Here is a 25,569-nt window from a genome sequence, read left to right on the forward strand (position 1 = left end):
AAACTCCAAAACTTAAATTCTAAAAAATATAAAAACCAAAACAAACATTAAAATTATCCCGCTTCGACAACAGTTGCCAATCAGCTGATCCAATCATATCTGGTTGGATCATGATAAGGCAACTGATGTCGCGGCAGGATTACACGATGCGTGCATCGTGCGGACCAGTATGCCTATTGCCTTTGTAATTTATTGCGCTACGCTCATACGTCATATTATGCTAAGTTTCTGCAAAAAGTTATGAGATCCCCCAAAAAATACAAATTCGTGGCATAAGAAAAGACCCCGCCAAGTCGTTCCTCCCAAAATAAATCATGTGCCCTCAAAAAATAAACAAAACTCCATCCCACCCCAAAAAAGATTAGAAATCAATTTTGTACCCCGCCTTTTATTCACTTCATAATTTGTGTGCTCCTCCTTCACGTAGTACCTACCTTAGGTCCTATATTTGAGCAGTATAAATCTTCTTCGTCGTCGTCTTTTCCCGTGTTCAGATGGTGTCGGTGTTTTTCGTCAGCCTCTCAATCAGCCCTAGGTAGCCCATCTCTATGGGCGTGTGGTCAAGAGCTCTGACTCTCAACCTGAGTTCGAATCCCGGCCAGGGCGGAAATATTCTGACCGAACTTTCCCGTTCTTGGTTGGGAATGGAAGTAAAAGAATGTGCCTTGAAGTAATGCGGAAGCAGTTCCAAGATATACAGGGTGCGGCGCGGTTATTTACCTTTTTGAAACATTGATTAAAAAAAGGCTGTTATTCTTAACTGATGATTGTTGCTGAGTAATTATCAAGACATGTGGGAAATTTGATTTTATGAAGGTTTGAACAGTCCACCATTCAAATGACGACCGCTATTGACGATACACTCTGGAAGTGATTTCTGAAATTTCGCTCTACTTTTCCAACATTGCAACAGGTATAATACGACCTATTCCACGGCAAATGTTAATAAACCCGCTAGGTTTTCTCAAATCCAAAGTTGGCAATGATCGTAAAAGAACAATGGAAGAGTTAAAGCACAACATTCGCCGTGGAATAGGTCGTATACCTATTGTAAATGTTGATGGAAAAGTAGAGCGAAATTTCAGAAGTCGCTTCCAGAGTGTATCGTCAATAGCGATCGTCATTTGAATGGTGGACTGTTCAAACCTTCATAAAATCAAATTTCCAACATTTCTTGATAATTATTCAGAAACAATCATCAGTTAAGAATGACAACCTTTTATAAATCGAAGTTTCAAAAAAGTAAATAACCGCGCCGCACCCTGTACAACCTTTTCTAAAAATTAAAAAAAAAAAAAAAAAAAAAAAAAAAACCCCGAGGAATTGAGATTGTTTTGGGCTGGATTATTGGGCTGGCATTTGCTTTTGGCTTAAGAAAAAATTGCGAGTGGATGCCCTTTGCACTCAAAATTTGCTATTTCTAAAGCAAGGGAAATTTCAGGCTGGTATCCTCCCTGTTTAAAGTCCCCCAGCAAGATGACAGATTTTATTGTTATTAGTACAGCCTATTATTATTATTATTTTATCCATGCGTTTTTCTTTTTATTTATTTTCTCTCTCGCATTCCTTTACTCACTGCAACGCTTTACATTTTAATATCCTTTTAACAAGAAACGCAATCAAGGGAACAAAGGAGTGGAGAAATTTCATTTTCTACTTCCCATAAAATAAAATGTTAACTCTAGTGTAAAAATATTTGAAAAAAAAAAAAAAAAAAAAAAAAAAAAAAAAACAGTTAACCCCAAAGTTAACACCCAGGGGGTTGTTTTTGAAGTGCTGACTGGGATGTAACTTTCAAGCAAGGATTATAGGTATTGTCAGAATGTTTTGGGCTTTTCCTAGTGAACAAATGATGAAACTACGCACCCCTGGAGGCCTAAAGCCATTCATTGCTTTAATATTGAAGTCTGAATGGCAAAATCAGTGAAACTATGTGCTCCACTCAAACTGAAATCGATTCCACCTTGCATCAAACAATGGAACAACAGCAATCAAGATATAGGTTGTGGTTATGTACCGGGTTGGGGAAGGCAAGGTTGGTAAACTTGCCTTGTTTTTCAGTTACCACTACCATTCCAAACTGTAGAAACAATATCCTGTCTCACCTAGTCCGAGCTCATCTCAACCCGGTACATAACCACAACCAGAAGAATCAAAATAGAAGTGATCCTAACCCGAATGAGAATAGGGTATACACCCCTTACTCACAACCACCCATTTATTACAAAGTTCGATCTTCCATTTGCCAATGCCGTACCCCACTATCCGTCCGACACCTCCTTTCCTTTCACTGCCACGGCCATATTCACTTTTCCCTCCAACCCCCTTCCTCACTTAGTGACGATGATGAGGGGTCAACTGATTATTCTCCTATTTAATCAGTTTGGAGTAGAATAACTCCCTCTCAGAACTTATTGTTCAATACGATAATAAGTAGGTCTGCCTACATATCGTAATAGCAAACCTTCTTCTTCTTAATGTTCCTCTTCTATCGAAGGTTGGAAATCAACATGGCTATGTGATGGCGGTTCTTAGCAGCTTTGAAAAGTTCCTCGGTGTTGTACTGGTACCACTCCCTCAGATTTTGCAACCACAACTAGTCCTGCGCCTTCCTCTGCTTCTCTTCCCACAGATTTTTCCTTCCAATATACGATGTAGCACTCCGTACTTTGTACTTTTCTCCTCTGACTAGGTGACCAAAATATTGCAACTTTCTTGCTTTAATGATATTGACTAGCTCTGTTTCTTTGCACATTCTTCTCAAGATTTCTTGATTGGTAACTTTGTCAACCCATGATATATTGAGTATTCTCCTGTAGCACCACATCTCAAATGCTTGGATCTTCTTCACGTATGCCTTCTTCAAAGTCCATGCTTCCATTCCGTACAAACCTGGTAAATCTAAAAATTTCAACCTTTAACTGTTGTTTTTTTTAAGAGAGGAAATGGACTGACGTGGTTTGCTCATTAGAGCGACGCACAGTGGGGCAGATTCAGAATTTAAGCGGCCAAAAATCGAAAAATGAAGGTTTTCATTTTCTGACAACGAACCCATATTTATGTAATAAACATTCCAAAACATACATATACCTACAATATTAGTTAGTTTGGATAAGTAGAACCCTCTCAAAAAACATCGTAAAGTTTCTATTGTTCGTTTTGTCAAATTCACCATGTTTACACGTCATAATTCAATTGGAAATATTTATATGACCGATAGTCGTAATCTTTCCAAACAAAATAGATTCCACACCTACTAGTAAGTACTGAATTTTTCATATAAGTTTTAAAATTAAAATAATTTTTCTTATTGATCTTATCATAACATACTTATTGGCGTATAATATGTACTTTTTTCGGTAAGTTTTGGACCGTTAAAAAAAGTACTTAGGAGTAGGTACCGCGTTTTTTTTATATGGTTGGATAGGAAATTTTGTCCACTTTAAGCAGGCAAAAAATTAGGTGCGCGCGGCTGGTCCAGAGTCGAAAAAATAGGCGCACCTCCAAGTTCCCGAAATTTTCTAGGTTACCCCGTCTCAGTAGAATAGTAGGTAGTTATAATGCATTGGACTTCGAAACAGAAGGCGGGGGTTCGAATCCAGCCAAATGCAAAACAATTTGACTTTGGTAGGTATAATGATGATGATGGATGGATGATTTGTGACATAATTACACAACTAAAGAACTAAACCATTATTTCTTTATTTATTTCCTAGGTCTGGGTTCCAGTACTGATTTAGAGTAGGTACTCCCACCAACACTCGGCATCTAGGCATGAGATGTATGACATGCTTGAATCTTGACCTTTTAAAGAGCAAATAGAGGTTCTTTTCCAACATGTCCTGTCAAACATCTCATGTTTAGAGGTCTAGAGGACAAGAAAAGTGTCAGGGACGAGTTTCTACTCTAAGGCAGCGGCTCTCAACCTTTTTCGCCCGCGTACCGCTTGGGTACCCGCTATTATAAATTTTCACCATGAACAACATATTTAGCATCCAAGGAACTCATTTCGATGAAAAAAAGACTTTTGGCCGCTTAAAATCTAAATCTGCCCCACTGTGCGACGATATCATTAGAGCATTTTTCAAAACACACAATCCGCGGTCTGGCATTTCTCCGCGGAGTGAGCAGTTAATTCTTTTTTTTTCCTCATGATGCTCAATGGCCGATTTCGGCAATTGAGCTTTTTCATAAATCCAGTCCGCGGACTGAGCTATTTATAGTTGCTCAATTGCCGAATACGGCACAAACGTTATAACATCGAATTTCCAATATGGCCGGGCCAGCTAAACTCACCTCCTTCCGACTTGAAAAAAAAAAAAGTCTCAAGTGAAACTTAAACAGATAGAAAACGAGGAATGGAGATAAAACAAGAAGATAAAAAATATAAAAATAATCCGGCATAATACGTGTTGAGGGTTGAAGCTAAGCTTTTCCTCCTCGGTCCCAGGTGTTAATAGCGTAAGACTACTGAAATAAGGTTTTCAGCTTATCTTCTCAATAAATCCTACTTAGAAATGTACCTACATAAATCAGTCTCAGCGATGAAAACTTGTAGGTAATCTTGTTAACCCTTAAGCTGTAAGCTAACCTACCCTTGTACAATGTACATGCAAATAATAAATGGGCAAAAATTAGTTGTACTTAATTGTAGGCTAATAAATTCAAACGTATATTTTGCTAATAGTTAAGTTGGGACTTGGGAATGTAAAGCTACTTACAATACCTACCCACACAATAATAATAATAATTACCTACCTATTATACTAACAAATAATAAGTATTATACCCAGAAAGTTGCTCATTTGTGAAAGTTCTTTTTATATGCAACCTAACCGTATTATTAAGGCAGGCCTGATGTATACACAAAAAGGCCAATCTGAGGCTTTTAGGTGTAGGAGCTAGACAGCCCTATAAAGGATGGGTTAAGCTTCTACGAAGGCCTGAAGGAAAATGTAGGTACTAATCAAATGATATTCCTACTCCAGGTAATAGGTAGGTACATTTTTTTTTATTATTATTATTATTTATTTTTTGGGGATTTTGGATGTATAGGTAGGTACCCAAGAGTTGTTTTGCGGAATTCGGACGTGGGATTTTACTACCTGAGACATTTTGCGGAATTAGTATACACCGACCGGTGAGTTCTAGGTAAGTATGTCAAGCAAAGCCACGATTCGTCTCAATTTCCGGTGGAATATTCGTCTTTGAAAAGGCAAGACTCGTCTAATGAATTTTCCTTCAAAAAGGGTCCATCCCTTATTCGTCTCAGGATTAAAAAAGCGTACCTACTGCCCGATTCGTCTGATTTCACTCTTCATCAAAACAAGTAGGTATTGTTCTTTTTACCCTTATCCAAATGATAAGCTATCTAGGGGTTTTATTAAGTAGCCTGCTAAAAGATCTTTCACAAATAATGAGCTTTTTGGGGATTACAGCGTTAGTGTTAGATAGCCTGCGAAAAGAACATGATCAAATTTTTAGGGGATTCATTTTATTAATGTAGGTAGGTACCTACGAGAACTGTCAACATCAGCTATCTTCAACTGTCAATGAACGAACGAAGAACAAAAGAACTACGAACGAAAAATACAGATGACGACACCTGCGAATGCGGAGACATTTGTGATACAACTTCGCGACACAGATCACAGATCATCGAATAATAAATCAGATCTGCTATGAATCGAGTCATACCGCATAATCTGGTCAAGGTGTCTTTTAACAATAGCACCATTATCAAGTCTGAATCTTTATTAATCAAGCTCACTGGCTCTTACATCACCACAGAACATTATGTATTATGTGGTCTTATGTCGTACGAATACTCTACACATGAATTATTTATTTATTTGCATACTAATAAGTTTAGCCGGGTAACTTACCGCTCAAGGTATTAGGTGTAGCACCTACATCTACTTAACATGTTAATATCATTACACTCTATGTAACTAATCCCTTGGTAGATTATCTTATCAAAATCCCTGGGGCCTTGAGAAACATGAGGGAAGAGAAGGCTACTTACTACAAAATCCCCTTGCAACATGTTAACATAACATTCGGGGGAGGGGTGCATACAAATATAAAATTAACACTCTTTTTGTAGCATTCAAAATATATATCTTTTACCCATTTTCAAAATTAACATTTATCTTTTTCGTAAATCTGTATAACAGGATTTATGTGATAGCGTCAAACCTATAAAGTTTATATTACATACTGTTTTTTTGTATGTTTCCCAAAACATACACATAACACGAGTACAAAACGAAGTCTGCTTGGCGTATATGAAAATGGGTGGAGTGTTTTTGCTATGAAAGGAGGGCGTTAAACAAAAACTTTGAGTTGGGAGTTGTGAGTTGCTAGCAGCTTTTGTATAACTAACATTTGTATAACTAGATAACTTTTCCACAGCTAGCTAGGTATCTGTTTCTTAGAGATATTTACTTGCACTTGGGATTACTTACGAGTAATCTCATCATCATCATCGTCATCGAACCTGGGAGCTTTTATTTGGAAATTTGGACCATTAGATGTACAATATAATATACCTACCTATAGTTTAAATATTTTTACTTTCTATTACCCTTACGTATAGGGAACCTATACAAGGTAATGAGAAAGTATTGCAATCGATCCAAATTTTTTAATAAAATGATGATAATAATAAAATTAATTTTTTAATTGTGTTAAGCATACTGGTACTCAAATGCTTGTCACAACTATCGTTCCCCAATTATGACTAAATGACTTGACTTGACTTGACTTGGACTCGAACCACCAACTTCCAGATCCAGAAAAAAAGTCTCTCCCTAAAAGGCTTTCAACATGTTTTTTTAGGCGGTGTTGTTTCTTAAGGGGCGATTTTATTTTTAAGCTCCTCCAAACAATGGGTGTGAATATTACATTGCTTATTGTCCTATTGTTATTACACTCGTAATATATAATCGCCTCTTTTATTCTTCCTCTAAATGAATACCTTCACATTTTATCAAATTTAAATTCAATTATTGCAAGATTATGTATAGTCTGGCTGAGCGACTTTTAACGGGGAGCATACCAGCCTGAAATTTTCCTTGCTAAAGAATTAGCAAAGGTTGAGTGCGAAGGCCAACCACTTGTAAATGTCAGCCCAAAAGCGATCACCCTAGGGCTGATTGAGGGCTGACGAAAAACGCTGACCCCGTCTATACACGGGAAAAGGCGAAGAAGAAGAAGAAGAAGAAGAATTGAATTGAATAAGCAATGTATTTATAAACAATGATAAGTACAAAAGTTTGACCATCCCCTAAGCTTGCAGAAACTTCTAGGGGGTGCGGCTGTTTACTTCTTCAGAATGTACTCGGCTTCAAAGTGATAATTCAAAGGTATTCATCGGATTAACTTCTTGTTTTCCTCAATCAAAATTTCTTTAATTTTTATTTTGATTATTCTCATGTTATGTTCTTCTATAAATTCTGTACAGTATTTTTCAAGCAAAGTTGGAATTATATAGGCTAAACATCTTTCTCCATACAGAGTGTTATAGGTCTTGATTTTACAAAGTATTTCGCGTATTATAAGGATTGGGCACTATTCTTCTATATTTCTCATCTCTAAAGTAGTTCTCCAGCAATATTTGTATACTGATAATAATTATTTACTTAGGTGACAACAGATAGGGTATTTCAGATGCGAATATTTTCAATATCAACTTTTGTTATAAAATGATCAGGGGGTTTAAAATATAATCCGGGCAGTGAGAATACAGGGCAGTTTATTTAACTATTATTATTATTATTATTATTATTATTATTATTATTATTATTATTATTATTATTATTATTATTATTATTTATTATTATTATTATTTTTAAGCTTTTGACACAGATATACAAAATAAGCTTGTGACATCTAGACCAATACATTTTGAAAAGTGTTTCTGACATCTCCACCAATATTAGGTACATTATTCTAAAAAGAGCTTGTGACATCTCCTGCACCAATACCTACATTTCAAAAAAAAAGTGTTTCTGACATCTTCACGAATAAGTACATAGTTACATAGGTACCTATTCGTATCAAAAGTTGTTTTGAAGTTGTCATAAGTATCAAAATTCAAGTCATCTCCACTAATACGTTTCAAGAAGTATTTCTGACATCTACACCAATTATGACGTAAAATTGGAAACAAACGTTGTGCTGTGTGATTTTGGCTTTTTCCTTTGGTTTACTAGCGGCATTCAAAGTTAAACTTCCGTCATATTTGCGTTCATATCGAAGAGGAGCTGTACAACTCTGTGCACTATATGCTAAGTCCAGGAAACATAACATTTTGTAAGTTATTTTTCAGCGGCTAATAGATAAAAATATGTATGTAGTATTTGAACAAAGTGCTAGTAAAGTAGTAAAATTACTTTAATCGGAGCCTATATAAAAGACATGTTACAAGCCCAAGTAGATATCTCCATAAAATGATATTAGTACGGGTTGAAAATATGTATGAATGCCTGCTTGGATTATTACCGTCTCGCACACCAAATACATAGAGATATCTCCATAAAATGATATTAGTACGGGTTGAAAATATGTATGAATGCCTGCTTGGATTATTACCGTCTCGCACACCAAATACATAAATACCTAAACCTTTGTTTGGTGGCTAACCCTAACCAGCCTAGATATAGCTGATAGTTTCAAAGGGTTCTCTCTGCTTGAAAAGAACAAGCAGAAGTCCTCACTATGGATGACTACGGTTCAGGACGAGCGGATGGTACATAGATATCTTTCCCAGAGTCCTCACTATGGTTGACTACGGTTCAGGACGAGCGGATGTTGGGTAAATTTGTCATGATGGAGCGGCGAATACTCATCATAGATACATAGTAGGTACATTTATTAGATACTGACCTATACTTGAACCTCTTGTTTATTAATAATAATTATAACTTGTATATGTAGGTACTTTATTTAGACTGCCAACATAGGACCGAGTAATCCCTTTTTGTCAGCAGTGTCAATAAATTATTGGTTATTTTTACTTTCTTTTGTTACAAATATACCTGAAAAGAAAAAAAATCTGGTGTGAACATTATACGACTTTCTATTACATTTGCGGAACTAAAAAAAAAAAAAATGTTGACAAAGGGGAGTATCGAACTTCTTAACTGTAAGTCACATAGTGATACTATAGGATCATTCGATTCGACATGAAAAATTACATCGTGAGTATTGACTATTTCACATCGGTACTTATTTATTAACGATTCACAAAAAATCTGGTGTGAACATCACACGACTTTCCTTATCCTATTGAATGATGCTTATTTGAGTGTTATTTTACCCTAACTTTTACAATAGGCTCAATGGCCGATTTCGGCAATTGAGCTTTTTCATAAATCCAGTCCGCGGACTGAGCTATTTATAGTAACTACTGTTGCTCAATTGCCGAATACGGCACAAACGTTATAACATCGAATTTCCAATATGGCCGGGCCAGCTAAACTCACCTCCTTCCGACTTGAAAAAAAAGTCTCAAGTGAAACTTAAACAGATAGAAAACGAGGAATGGAGATAAAACAAGAAGATAAAAAATATAAAAATAATCCGGCTCAAAAGCGGTAAAAATACCGCCAACCGCAGCACCTATCTTAACCAAACGTTTGTGTTGCATCCTTGTCACATTTGACATACCAAATTTCAAGTCTCTAGCTCATACCGTTCCCGAGATATTGTTAAATTACACCGAAAACCACCAAAAAGCGGTAAAATGCCACCAACCGTTGCACCGGTCTTAACCAAAAGTTTCATGTCGCATCCTTGTCACATTTGATATCTACATACCAAATTTCAAGTCTCTAGCTCTTACCGTTCTCGAGATTTACAGACAGACAGACACACGGACCAATGGCTGAAACTTTGGATTTAGGCTCTAGGGACCTTAAAACGTGTTTTGAATGCAAATTTTTGTAGAGCAAATTTTTTTGAGTGAATACATTTTTTCAATTAAAATTTTATGCTGATTCCAAAAATTAAATAAAAATTGGGGGTTCCCATAAAGTGACCTATATTTGGCAAAAAATGGGCCGTTTTGCAAAAAAAGTTGCAAATTTAAAAAATGCCATTTTAATCATCAAAATTTCATCTACATGATGCCGTTTATTTCATTCCTTAATTCCCAGCCGTTTCTGAGATATAAGCCTGGTTCGCAAATCACGAACCACCCTGTATATATCGTTCTTGTCTAATCTAATTTGTAGCTAAAATTATGCTTTATTTTGTTACAAAATTACATATCTGTGTGAGTTTTATTTTTTTAGTTAGGACCTCATAAGCACTAGAGGTGCCATTTTGCCCCGTGTTCCCTAATTACTCGTATATTTTTAATAATATCTTTGAACGGCAAAGACAGGAAATGTATCAAAAATTATAAACAAATTAGGTAGCACCCGTTCCCAGATCCCCTTAGCATAAAAAGACCATAAGGTAGGTATTTGATTTTCAAAATTACATATTTTTCATTTCCCTCTCGGAAAAGTTCAAGTGACGTTTAAAAAAATGGTTTGAGAATGAAACCTGTAAAAAAGGGTTGCAGGAAAGAAGAAATGTAAACTATCATAAATATGAATTCTCTTCACTTCGATGATAAAAACCTCTGTCGAATACATAATTACAAGAAATTATCTACATATGATACCTCCTTGATTTGAAACGAACATGGGAGGACGAAGACTGAAGAGTGCTATTAAATGTAACAGTTGGTTTATGCTACAGACACGTAGGTATTAAACATTTTAATGTTAGGAATTTAAATTCCTTGCAAATATTATTTTTACTGTTTAGTCAGAGTGGAAAAAGTAGCTTTTGCTTCACTTAGTTTAACGTGAAACATGAGGAATCATGTAACATTGTAACACAAAATCTTGATAGAGGAATTGGCTAGAACCAGGTTCGTTATATTTATATCTCATCTCGGGTCAAAACTCCGGCTTCAGCTGACAGTATGAAGGTATACTCACACAACAAATATTTCTCTCTTTTTACTTTCATTATCCTATAGGAAGGAAAGTAATGTAATCGGGTCAAATTTTCGATGGTCAGTTTTTAGTGCCAAAACACGTTTTACAACACCTAGGTCCACACACTAGGTTGTATATTAGATGCCTAAAGAGAAATAATTTAAATGTATTTAACGAACTCCTCTGAATTACAGAGTTGCCAAACAACACAGCATAAAATCAATCAGTTAACATTTTTCTTCTTTTTCTTGTAGTTATATTTAAAATTTAATTCAGAAAAAAAAATAAAAAAAATAAATAAAAAAATAGGCAAATAGAAGGGGAAAATTATTATTACCTACCTAGAATAGAAGACTAGAATAGAATATACCTTGTTTATACTACCAGCATAGGACTGAAAAGTCCCTTTACTCTCGCGGTCTAAACAAGGTCTTATATATTTGATTGGTAATAACATTACATTTTATGGAACAATATTCAAGTCCTGTTTAAATTTAAAAAAAAAAATACATACTGAATTTCAAGTCTCTAGCTCATACCGTTCTCGAGATATTTTGTTTACAGACAGACACACACACACACACACACACACACACACACACACACACACACACACACACAGGGACCAATGGCTGAAACTTTGGATTTAGGCTCTAGGGACCTCAAAACGTGTTTTGGCACTAAAAACTGACCATCGAAAATTTGACCCGATTACATCACTTTCCTTCCTATAGGATAAGGAAAGTAAAAAAGCTTTGGGACATTTGGTTCGAAAATTGCCGACATTTGGTTCGAAAATTGCCGTCGGGATTGAATGCAATACCTCTGGGGTTGAGAGTCGGTACTCTTTACTGCTCGAGACTGGTTAGGGGAAAGGGACGTTAAACAGAGAGTAGAATAGTGTCTAGATGCATAAACAGGGAGGAGAATAGCTAACCCTAATCAGCCTAGCTAGCTGGCAGTTCTTCAAAGGTTTCTCTCTGCTTTTAAAGACCAAGCAGGCCAGCCTAGTTAGCTTAGTTGGTAGTGCGTCTGCCTTGTAAGCGCTAGGCCGCGGGTTCGATTCCCGCCCGGGGCGGATTTTATCCTGATGGGATAATGTTCGTTCTCGGAAACGGCTGGCTTTCTCCTATCCTGTCTTCCTTCTCTCCTCGATTTCGGGACGATAAGACCATAGCAGTTCTAGTTTGTAGAGCACTAATTTCTTTATGATTGTTCAGTTGCTACCTACAGTAAAATACAGTACTTTTATATGAGTAGGTAGGTATACGAGTATTTAGGTTTAGGTTGTGTTTGTTTGTTATAGTGTGGTAAACGTGAAGAGTGTGAAGGGGTACACTCGTAATAGTAGGTAGGTAGGTACCCACATTTCAATTTACTAATTAGATAGATAATATATATCTATCAAAGGTTTATTGTTATCTGGGTATCTTGACATTCATTATTATTATTATTATTATTATTTTTTTTAAGTAACATAAGTAGACTTTATTAATAAACCATTTGTGCATAAAAAAGAAATATCTCCATAAAACAACATTACATTAGGGAACCCCTGCTCCATCTTCCAAGTTTAAACTTCTGGCCTTGTAGCGGCTCCCTCGCAGCCTCAGGGACACTGCCCGTATTATCGCTATTTGAACCTTGGTTTTTATCCACCCTGATAAAAGGCTGACGCACTTGTTCCATTTTGCACTTAGTGTTGAGGCTATTCTTTTCAGGAAGGATGTGAACTCAAGATGCAACGCACCATCAACCGAACAAATAAAAATAAGGAATGCTTCACGATTTTGCGTGTCATCCTTGCGCAGGGGCCATGCTAATCTTCTCTGTATCGTTCTAATTTTAGTATATGTACTGCCGAAGCATTCATTAATTGCCTATCTATCGTACTTTATCTATCTTTTTGACCACAAACTAGAAGCACCTACAATAATATGAGGCTGAAAATCTCCATTCTATCATACGAGGTAATCCTGAAGTTATATCACTGATTCAAAAATGTCTATGCATGTACGTATGTATGTAAATGTCGGCCTATAAAAGTATATATAATTTCTATGACATCGACATCGGGAAGTGCTTCATAATTCTGATGAGTCAGTGAATGAGGAGATCGATATTTTTGTCACTTGCGTCTACCGTGTACGATGAACTAACCAGCAACCTGCTCGAACTTTCGCCGCCAATGTGACTATGTTTACATTGTTTACCTAAGAAGTCTTGTTCGAGACAAACACGTTGTTAATACCGACTAGTGCGGGGGGAGAGGCAGTTTCCCTGCGTTCTTCTAACATGCGGGCTTGAAGCTTGGACTTCTTTCTCGTCTTGGTTTGAGAATCTACAGATAGACCGGGAGCTGAGGACTGAAAACTCACATGGGAAGGTACAAAATTTTTGACCATTGCATGTTGTGCGCAAAGTTAAGAACAAATAGAAAACCCATTTCTTACACCTCGGACCGGGGGCGTTTGGCGGCTACGGCCGTCCGGAAAATCGAAATTGGGCTAAAATTTACGTGAAAAGATGCACGAATAATTCCAACGCCATATGATGGGCGCTTGGCTCCTAAACTCAAAACCACTTTGTAAGAAAACTTTTTTGTGGGCTTTCGACCTTTAAGAAGCCTTTGAAAAAGGCCGTATAAAAATAAAACCTTAGGTATCGTATTTTGGGGAATAGCCCATTTTTACTTTCTATTTACTTTCCTTATCCTATAGGAAGGAAAGTAATGTAATCGGGTCAAATTTTCGATGGTCAGTTTTTAGTGCCAAAACACGTTCTATATAACTGGAAAAAAAAATATATATTTTTATGAGGGTACCCAAAAAGACCGTTTTGCCCCAAGGTTGGGGCAAAATGGTCCTATACCATATACATGCAAAAGACCTTGGGGCAGAATGGAACCCTGGGCACTATTCTCCCATCTACCATTCTGCCCCAGATCATTACAAAACCATTTTGCCCCAAAGCGTCATTTCTGGAAAATTATTCCACAAGTAAAATATTAAAAATTAAAGAATTCACTCGTTGATTATAAAATTCAGACCTATTACCTGCGATATAAATTGTAAAATATTAATACACTATTAAAATAGTATTACTGACAGTGTTTTGAAAATCATGTGAAAATTGCATCAAGCACTCGTGAAATCGAAATTTTTTTCGTACTCTTCGAAAACAAAAGATAAAAGAATCAACCACGGATCAAAACCAAGATGAGATTTTTATGTCCTGTAAAAGTTAATAGGTAAATATTTGCAAACTTAGGCCTGCCGTACATTAGAAGCGTATAATTTGCTCGACTTCTATTTTGGAGTCGATCCAAATCTATGGAGATGCCGCCTGAATATCCAAACCTATGAAAATGATAGTCTCACTCGACCCAGGTTACATAGGTTTCCTACCTTAAGTCAGAGAGGTCCTATATTACTTTTAGTAATGAAAGTATTGCAATCGGTCCAAATTTTCAAAATCGGGAAATGGTTGGAAATATCCGTTTTGTTTTTGTATGTTTTCAGGCGTCCGCCCCCCTCCCGAGCACGCAGTGCGAGTTTAATTAGAATATAGGTAGGATCCTCTTTATAACGTAATCTCCTTACAGCATAAACCTCGTCATAGCGTAAATTTCAGGATTTCCCTTGGATAACGTTATATCAAAATTCTATTGTAGATGGAAAACGGTACCCCGGATGTTGACGAATAGGAAAACATCAGCAAAACTATTCCGGATCCAAACAAAGTGAAAATCGCCATGCTTGTTAGGTATTGACATCCGGAACTGATGAGCACTGCAAGAAGAAATATCACTCCAAGATAATACATTGCGTGAAAGAAACATTTACAAACCAGCAACTTTGTGGGGTTTATATCAGTGTTAGGTAGCACACAAAAAGAACTTTCACAAATGAAATGATCAACTTTTTGTGGGTTAGAGCGTTTCGCAGTCTGCGATAAGAACTTTTAAAAGTTATCAATTTTTTAGGTTTCAGAAGTTTTCAACTTTTTGTGGGTTAGAGCGTTTCGCAGTCTGCGATAAGAACTTTTAAAAGTTATCAATTTTTTAGGTTTCAGAAGTTTATAACGTAGGTACCTAATAATCTTTAAGGTAGGATCACAAATTTCAACTTGGCTATGTTTTTCCTACTCAAATAAATAAATAATTGAACGTGAAACCCCTAAGGAAAAACATAGCCAAGTTGAAATTGAGAGAAGGTTGAAAGAATTGAGATTCAGCATTTTCAGCAGACACGAAAAACTGGGAATGCAGACTTGGCCTTAATTTTCTGATCTCACCACTTTTATAGGACGCCCTCACTTAGGTATATGTGTCTGCTACCTAATGTGTGAATTTCGACCGGTGAAATGTATTAATCGACTATTAGGTAAATGAAACAAATTATTCGCAACATTAAACAATTATAGGAAATGGATGCTCGTTCCTTTTTTCTTCTTTACAGAAAGGAAAAACGGATTTATTTCAAGTTTTGAAATCTGGTTCCAGTTGTCGTTGTACGTTGTTAGTTATTGTTGTTGATTTTTTTTTTTTTTTTTTTTTTTTTTTTTAGGACGACACAGAATTATTAAAAATAGAAAGTAAAAAAGGCCAATGTATGAAGTGGGGAGGTAGTTTGTTCGGTGAAGTGTGGTGATATTTGATTTATTCCATTGACTTGTTCCTGATAATATAATAATAATAATTAATATTTCTACACATATTAATTTTATTATTATTATTTGAATATGTATATGCAATAAAAATTGGGAGTTTTTATTTGAAATTCCAAAGTTGGTACCGAGTTCGCGGACTATATTCGCAAACTTGACAAAATAAAAATTCTTTGTGAAAATCAAAGAATTACGTTTTTTTTTTTCAATTCCAACAGATTCGGAGCAATGCGAGTGGGTCACGAATTGGTAGACACCCGGTATTTTATACAGAGTGCTGTACCTACTGCGTGTAAAGAGCAAAACTGTGCAATTGCGATTTGTCGTTCCATCTGATCGTAAGAAACTAATAGTTGGTGAGTTGCGGACCATGTGGATTCGGCTTCACCAGGAGGAAATCCTTATACTTATACCTACCTGTTTTTTAACATTATGTTGTGCAAGATATCTTTGTTAAAAACTTTATCGAGTTTCAAACCTGAGTTCCGCTAGTGAGATTTGAAAACCATGTTCCCAGGTATATTATATTTACCTCTAGAACTATCACACATTGTGAAATCATTATTAGATCACAAGTTGTACCCTAGGTAATATCTACATACCTATACCGGACATTGCTTGTGGTAATATGACTTCCAAGTGCAATGAGTAACAACGCTGGGTGACATGATAGGGAATGTAATTTGATAACTTTATAATTTGATATATCCTCTGTAATTTTGATAACTCTAAAGAGCCAAATATACTTAATGTCAATGTTATCTACCTACATTGTCATTGAGACTAAGTGTGAGAAAGTTTCCCCTAAAAACTGGTTCTTCCTCTTACCCCCGGTCCCTTTGACAACTCCTGGTGCAATTTACCGCCCCCTCGCCGCCCGTTTTTTGGACCCCTAGTGCTCTTTGTCACCCCTCTAGCGCCCTTTGCCACGCCCTGGTGCCCCTATTTAACTCTCTGGCGTTCTTTGTCGCTCCCCTGACGCCCTTTGTTACTCTCGGTGGCCTTTGCCGCTCCCTTTTTGCCACCTGCTGTCCTTTCAGTTCTGAAACTCATTTTCTGTAGGTAAGTTTGATAAGAAAATTTTCAAGAAAAACAGAATGGCGGATATCTCGGAAACTAAGCGAAAAAAGTTATAGAATGTTTTTTTTACTTTCTATTTTCGTTACGTTTTTCGTGTTCACCCTGACACCCTGTATACAAACTGCTTGGCCGTGCGCCTCCGGATTTTTACTTTCGTGTCAGGGAGCGCGTAGCGCGACCGTATGTGTGTGTGTGATGGGTGTTTGTGTGTGTGGTGGAATGTGTGTGATGGGTGTGGTGGTGTGGGTGTGTGTGATGGGTGTGGGTGTGGTGTGTGTGATGGGTGTGGTGTAAGTGTGTGTGGTGTGTTGTGTGTGTATGTGGTGTGTGTGTGGTTGGTGTTATTTGTGTGGTGGGTGTGTTGTGTGTGTGTGTGTGTGTGGTGGGATGTGTGTGATGGGTGTGGTGTGCGTGTGGTGGTGTGGGTGTGTGTGGTGGTTTGGGTGTACATGAACATGTAATACATGTATGCTACTGTTATTAATGTTATTATTTTTGTACTTGTCTACGTCGCGTCGGCCAAACTCAAAGTTTTGGTGAAATGAGTTATTTAGCTAAATGGTTACCGAAAGGAATTTTTGGAATCCTTATTCTCTCCCGGAATTGACTAATTGCTGACCCCTTGTTGTGGTTTAATACAACCATTATTAATTTTATAGTGACAATAATAAAAGTTAAACGAGTATAGTGAAATTTATTGGACATCCAGTTGTTGTCTCGTCAATGTAGCAGAGGGTACATGCTTTTGGACTTGAGCGTTCAGTTTATGACTCAATAAGAAGAAAAATACCTAGGTACTAAGTCGTTTACTTACACCTAACAGGTTGAGTGCTAAAATCCTCAGTTGGTAATGAATGTAATAAATCAGTTGCAAATGTTACAATTAAGTAACACGTTAACTTGGTTAACTAGCTAGAGGTATCTGTTTCTTAGAGATATTTACTTGCACTTGGGATTACTTACGAGTAATCTCATCATCATCATCGTCATCGAACCTGGGAGCTTCTTCGGAGTACAAGTCTAGCGGTCTAGCGTGATACCCACTCGACCACGGAAGTTTAGTTCCTGGGAATTCTAGCGTTATAGCCTCTGCAATGAGTCTTATCAAATAGAAAAAAACATGTTGGACTTATTCATAGGTAGCTAGGCCATGATGTTGGGACTGCACAATGCATTATCCTAGCCACCCACACCGGGCCGGGCCAGCGGTCTGTAAGATGATTTGAGCGTGAGTGGGTGGCCTTAGGTATGTCATTTTCATTTCTGATAATTACCTACTGACTAAACTGTGCGTAATATTTTAATAAGTTGAAAATTTAATAAATCCATCATCACATAGTCTTCACATGTGTTTCAAACTTTGAAGAGTACGCGTACAATGCAGCATGTGTTTTTCTGTTCAAGTTTTATAAAAACATTTAAACTTTATCCATTAAAACAAGCCTCAAAGTTGTGATATTGACAAACTTTTCTACAGTATGGAGTATAAAGTTAATACATCACTTTGTAGCAAATGTTTTTATTTTTTTTTTTGTCTTTCTTCCCCCTTTATCCTGTGTCTTTAAAACAAACTAAAACAGGATGTTCTCCTGATTTCTAAACAGTTGATATAAGCTAGAATGATTTAATTTAGAAATGTTTGACACGTACTTTCATGCTTTTGTTACCAGAATTTTGTTATGAAGTACAGGTATCTTGCGACAGAAGGATCGGAAACTTTCGGAGTTTTCAAAGTTCGATAGAAACACGTAAGGCCAGCCACTCACTATCAGGTACACCTGATCAGGTGTAGGTATACCTCGGTACCTGTAAAGTCTACCTGATAGTGAATGGCTGGCCTAAGGGTTGGGAACTTGATCAAATAATTCAGAATTAATCAAATTTTATACTAATTGGCATCGGGAAGAGTATAGGTATCAATAGGGGAAAATGAAAACAGATCACTTTTTTTTTTTGTTTTACAATATTATTTTATTCACTACCATACCGGGTTTCGCCAGTTACGGCATCTTCGGTATGGTAGTGAATAAAATAATATTGTAAAAAAAAGCGATCTGTTTTCAATTTCCTCTATTCATTTTAATTTGTTTTACCAAGTGTTGTGTACACCCTTGAAAGTTCTAACTTTTTAATATTGAGTACCTATAGGTATACCTACTTTTTCAAGTTGCAGTCAACTTTTTCTAAGAAATGTTGAATAAAAATCTTCATTTTATTTGTAAAATCAACTTTTACTAAAATCAGTCGTTATAAAGTCAACTCTAACTGGAGAATCAACTTTTACTGTAACATATATTATATAACATTAAATATATGGAGGTTTTTTTATGTTATAAAAGTGGTGCAAAATTAGGTTAAGATTGTTTGTGGACCTTTTGAGATATACGGTAATAATAATAATAATAATAATAATAATAATAATAATAATAATAATAATAAGTGATGGGTGTGGGGGTGTGTGTGATGGGTGTGGTGTGTGTGGAATGTGTGTGATGGGTGTGGTGTGTGTGATATGTGTGATGGTTGTGGTGTGTTTATGTGTTTGTGTGATGGTCCCGTACAAAGGACGGGTCAACCACTAGTAGTCTTCTACAATCATCTTGTCAAAATCACATCAATTCCTAAAAGTGGGTTTGAATTAGGAAAAGAAGATTGCTGCAGTCTGATAGAAGCAAGGTGTAACCTGTTAGATAGACAAATACGAGAGATATCTACTTTTTGTCAGGAAATAAATGGGACGCTTAGGTGTGTGTGTTGATAAATATCTTAAACTCATGCATACAAAATTAGACCGTAATGTTTCAGGAGAACAAAAAAAAAAAAATCAGGAGATTTGTCTATCCATCCAGAATCCAGAAGACATTCTGTGCTCTGTAGGCCTGATGATTGTCCGGAGGAACACAAGCTCCGTCCGAAAACCCCAAATCATCCGATTTCCGTCCCAACTCCCCCCCCCCCCCAAATAATAATAGTTGAAACTTACTGTCAACACGCCCCTCGTACTCGTACTTGCAACTTGCAAAAAATACCTAGTTAGGTATTTGCTCAGAATTCTTGTCTGAAAGCGTTACCTACCCTACAACTTCTTTTTTTTCTATTCCATGCATATTGTACATAATTGGAAAATATAAGTGGGAAGAAATAATAAAATTAAAATTAAACCTAACATAGGTAATACTTAAAGTTATACTCATCAGTACCGAGCTAATAGCTAGGTAGAGGTACTAACTACAAGAGTGTTTAGGGTGAACTATTAATTGTTTGGTTGTCGAGCGATTTTATTGCTTCTTAGTAGGTATACATGATTGTGTATATTTGTAGAGTAATTAAGGAGCGCGGTAGCGCTCCGCCCCGCCAAGTCAAGAAAGTTTGAGCGCTAGGTATTTAGGTAATAAAAGTAATAAATTATTCTTGTTTTCTTGTTACCAAGATGACATACGTGTAGGTACGTGGTACACAAAATATCTCAAGAACCGTTTATCATAGGGTGATAAAATTCGGTATGCTATCCCGGTATGGTCCAAGGACGCGATTCGACTGTAAGAATTTGGTAAAAATCGGACAGTCACCCGTCCAGTTATGGACCACGGTGCTTTGCCGATATCAGATCTCGTAAACGGAAAGAGATATCGAAAAAGTATGGGAATGGAACCTCGTTAATTTGGGGTTACCTACATCTATTTCATGATATAGGTATGAGGTATTATGTACATATTTAATTTTTAAATTTCGACTTTTAGCAATGTTCTTTTAATTCTTTCTTTCTTCTTTTTCTTCGCCTTTTCCCGTGTTTAGACGGAGTCGGCGTTTTTCATCAGCCCTAAGATATGATCGCGGTTGGGTTGTCATTTGGTTTTAATAAAGATATATTATATATTATAATTATGTGTTAGATGTGGCCGCATGAGGCCCGGGCCTGAAAAATTGATCTTCTTCTTTCTCCTCAATCCTAAGATTGGTTGGCAGCTCTCCATTCCGATCGATCTGATGTCTTCGCTTTCATTTCTTGATAACTGGTACAACCCGATGCCTTCACAACTTGATCAAATTGATAGCATGAAAAAATTGTGTTTAATGCTGATTTTTTTTCTTTTTAATATCTTATTTGGGGTTACAAATTTTTGGTGGACCCTCCTGTATATGTATAAAAGCTCAATGGTTTTGTGCCATCCCTTTCCCACTTGGAGATTTTCCTCATCCTGGAATATCTTGTAATAAAAGCTTGTTTGTAACAATTTAATTTATAATTTTATGAAATTATTTTTCAAGTGGCCACACTTTGATAATTATATGAAAATTATAATTTTAAATTACGAGAGAGGAGGTGAAGAAAAGGACCGAGAAAAAGAAAAAGAACTGTTAATACGTAAAAGTCGAACGGGAGTTTGAAACTAAGATATTGTTAAAAAGATTCTCCTAATTTAATATAAAAAGTCGGGAAAAAAAGGAGGGATGAAGTGTTTTCCTCGCTGTCAGTATTATGGTGTTTAGGGTGTTGATAAGTATTATCTAAGTGATACGAGATGCGATGTACCTAATAGGCAGAGACTTGTAGAGCATAGGTATCATTAACATGATTCTCTCGTTAACCGATAATGCAACGAACTAACGACCATTGCAATGAACTCTAAAGAATATGTAAGATTCTACTAAACTTATTTCTAGAGAATTTGGAATATTCGAAAGGTAAAATAAATAATATATCAGGGGATTAATATTTGATTGATGTTTGGTCATAAAACGTTTACCACTGATGTCTGATGTTAACGCGGAGTTATATTAGCAGGACGTGGGGAAATCTCCCTTATCATTCCTCCTCATCTCTTTCCTTTTACAAACTCATCATGATTGATTGCTTTCACCGCACTCAACCTTTCCAACCTTTTGTTTATTTCCATATTAAACAAAAATTACACTTTCCACACATTTTATTTGATTTTTTCTTTAAATTTATTATTAAATGAGTGTCTAATAAATTTTCGCTTTTTTCCATTCCAGGAATAGTAATTTATCTCTCAACACTTGTAATTTTATTGTAATTTGTCGACATTATTCGGTTAGAGAAATTACATGGTAAGTACTTATGTTTCATCCATAATAATCAATATTAGACAGCAGACTATTTTATTGCCTTTTGAACGGCCGGGGATTTTAGAATAACAAGTATATTATTCGGTTAGAGAAATTACATGGTAAGTATATACTTATGTTTCATCCATAATAATCAATATTAGACAGCAGACTATTTTATTGCCTTTTGAACGGCCGGGGATTTTAGAATAACAAGTATTCTTCTCCTTATCGCACATAAATTGGATGGCTACTTGTCAGACCTCTGACTCTGCACTGATCCTCAACACTATAAGTTTTCGATCACTTTTTTGGAATCAGGGGACCCCAAAACGGATATTTCCACCCATTTCCCGATTTTGAAAATTTGGACCGATTGCAATACTTTCATTACTAGTATAGCTCCGCTATACTGTAGTAACAGAAAGTAAAAAGGTCATCCGAGGTCCGTCCGCGATACCTGAGATTGAACCTATACACCTGAGAGTAAAAAGTAAATAAAGAAGTATTTAACGAACAGGGTGACCAAAAATAACTGTACCACCTACCTATACAGTACCTATGCTATAACTTCTGTATTCTACGCGCTACGGGCCTATTATAGGAACAACAAGCTGTGGGTCCGTCCCTCCGGGAATTTTTTAGCCCGTAGTTTATTCGATCGTGAATCGTGATTAAAGAAAATCAGTACATGTACCTACCTAATTTGTTTAATATTCAGTTTATTATTATTCTTGATTTGATTTTTTGATTTTACTTTCATGTAATGGTATACCTACCTAATTTGTTTAATATTCAGTTTATTATTATTCTTGATTTGATTTTTTGATTTTACTTTCATGTAATGATTTAAAATCAAGACTAGAGCCTGTTCTCCCTTTATTCTCAATATAAGGTTTAAGTCACCCATCCATTTATTGACCTTGCTCGGCGTAGCTTAACATAGGTAACGCTAAAACCGGTATTAAATGATCGACTGAAGTGTTATCTAAAACTTTCTCGCTTTGAGTTCATAGGTCGTCGCGACAAATTTCGAGATCAGGGCTCATTTATGTGAGAAAATGTGAAAAAAATCCCCCAAAAACAAGTTTTTTTGGTTTTTTGGCTTTATGGTTTTCTGGACAAAATTTAATCCCCCAAAAACCAGTTTTTTTGGTTTTTTGGCTTTATGGTTCTCTGGACAAAATTTGCACACCATTTTCGTGTTCCTGGTAAAAAGACCTTTAATTTGATATATAGGTCGACCAGGTTTGGATAAGTCCTTCTATGGGGACAGACAGACAGACCGACCGACCGGTGACAGACACCAAAGCGAATACAATATAGTCCGTCCCTTATACCTTTTTATTACTATTGTAATAATAAAGGAAGGACGGACTAAAAAGGAACAAAAACTATGAACATGAACATATTGATAGCATGAAAAAATTGTGTTTAATGCTGATTTTTTTTCTTTTTAATATCTTATTTGGGGTTACAAATTTTTGGTGGACCCTCCTGTATATGTATAAAAGCTCAATGGTTTTGTGCCATCCCTTTCCCACTTGGAGATTTTCCTCATCCTGGAATATCTTGTAATAAAAGCTTGTTTGTAACAATTTAATTTATAATTTTATGAAATTATTTTTCAAGTGGCCACACTTTGATAATTATAATTTTAAATTACGAGAGAGGAGGTGAAGAAAAGGACCGAGAAAAAGAAAAAGAACTGTTAATACGTAAAAGTCGAACGGGAGTTTGAAACTAAGATATTGTTAAAAAGATTCTCCTAATTTAATATAAAAAGTCGGGAAAAAAAGGAGGGATGAAGTGTTTTCCTCGCTGTCAGTATTATGGTGTTTAGGGTGTTGATAAGTATTATCTAAGTGATACGAGATGCGATGTACCTAATAGGCAGAGACTTGTAGAGCATAGGTATCATTAACATGATTCTCTCGTTAACCGATAATGCAACGAACTAACGACCATTGCAATGAACTCTAAAGAATATGTAAGATTCTACTAAACTTATTTCTAGAGAATTTGGAATATTCGAAAGGTAAAATAAATAATATATCAGGGGATTAATATTTGATTGATGTTTGGTCATAAAACGTTTACCACTGATGTCTGATGTTAACGCGGAGTTATATTTGACTACACACCTCAGATTGACCACAGTGCCGGTCCTAGTAATGATGGATACCTATCATACGGCATTATGTACCAATTCCAATACTTATTCTGATGACGATGACACTCAAGAATTGTCTCAAATTTCTGTTGTAATGGGAAATCGAGTTGATCGCGACGAACTAAATTTCCAAGAAATCAATTCAACCCCAAAAATTTGATAAATTTGACAAGTCGGCACTCTATCCATATTAATGATTCAGTTGAGACTATTAGTTTATATTATCAAAATACTAGAGGGACCAGGGGAAAACTTAAAGAATTAAGATTAAGATGTAATATTCCTTTAAATGACTATAATATTATTATATTTACAGAATCGTGGCTAAAAGAGGCTATTCAGGACAATGAATTGGGATTTCATGATTTCTTTGTCTATCGTTGTGATAGAGATTACGACAATCTTCCTGTTGATCGCGGTGGCGGTGTTTTAATTGCCATTAGAAAGAAATATGCTTCTCAAGTCGTATCAAATGTTTCATGTGGCCTCTTTGAATCACTATAACAAGTAGGTATCATATTAAATTAAACAATGTAGATACGTCTTGTTCCACGATTGTATGGAATAGGTACCTATTAAAAGTTACAAGTTAGTGTACCACGAAAGAAGTATTTTATTTGTAAATTTTGTACATTTCTTAAATAAATGTACATATTTTATTTTATACTGATCAATGATCAAAATGGATTTGACACTCCCTAGTTTTTGGTATTTTGGTTTTTGTTTTGTTTAGGCAACCTGCTGTTGAGCAGGAAGGTGGCTGTTAAGCATTTCGCTAAATGTAGGTACATACCTATTTTCTAAAAAGATTCGCCTAATTCAAATTCAGAAACTTTTTAATTTAGCTTTTAACCCACATATTAGGAAAGATCATGTTTTTATACCTTTCAATAATGATTATACTTAATGTCTAAATTAACTTTTGAAAAGACTACCTGGTCAGCCAATAAGCGAACTTAGTTAGAGCGTAGTATTTCAGAAGTAGGTACAGAAATTATCTGCGAAAGAAGTACTCATAGGGGGTGTAAGTTTTTTTAGATCCACTTCTGATTCACATGATTGGAAAGCCCATTTCATCAGCTTTCCAAATCACTAGCTTATGTTGATTAAATTAAATTTCCTTCAATATTTTATAGGTTAAAAGTTCCTAAATTCAACGGTTCTATGAGAAAAAAGCAGTTGAAATATTTTTTCCCCAACTTTTCCATTTTGGCGGAAAAATTGCCGTTTTACGCGAAAGCGCATTTTAGGCACTCGTTTAGCCAATAAATGCGAAATTCGTTCGGAAAACGAGATTTTTCCGCCAATTTCCGCCGTTTTTCCGCAATTGCGGCCAAATGTGACGCGGGATTTTTTGGGACTTTTTGGAATAATACGGGGAGGGTACTGAACAGTTTGGCATAGGTTTGATTTTTTTTTTTGATGTCCGTGTAAAATGCTAATTTTACTCTACTATTTCAGTCTGACTGTTTTCTCTCTTGTACAAATTGCCTTCTTATTATTTCCAACTCCCTTGAGCAACAGTAAATAGCTCATTCCGCGGACTGGATCTATTAAAAAGCTTAATCGCCAAAATCGGCA

The 25,569-nt window shown here is 36.0% G+C and overlaps 1 non-coding gene across 1 annotated transcript; it reads right to left on the reverse strand.

The window, feature by feature from the left end:
- Positions 1 to 12,763: 12,763 nt before the first annotated feature.
- Positions 12,764 to 12,868, reverse strand: LOC113466617. The gene has a single exon (XR_003390961.1). It is a non-coding gene; the product is annotated as a U6 spliceosomal RNA (small nuclear RNA).
- Positions 12,869 to 25,569: the final 12,701 nt, after the last annotated feature.

This window comes from Diaphorina citri, unplaced genomic scaffold (genome assembly GCF_000475195.1).
Source record: "Diaphorina citri unplaced genomic scaffold, Diaci psyllid genome assembly version 1.1 scaffold302, whole genome shotgun sequence".
NCBI lineage: Eukaryota > Metazoa > Arthropoda > Insecta > Hemiptera > Psyllidae > Diaphorina > Diaphorina citri.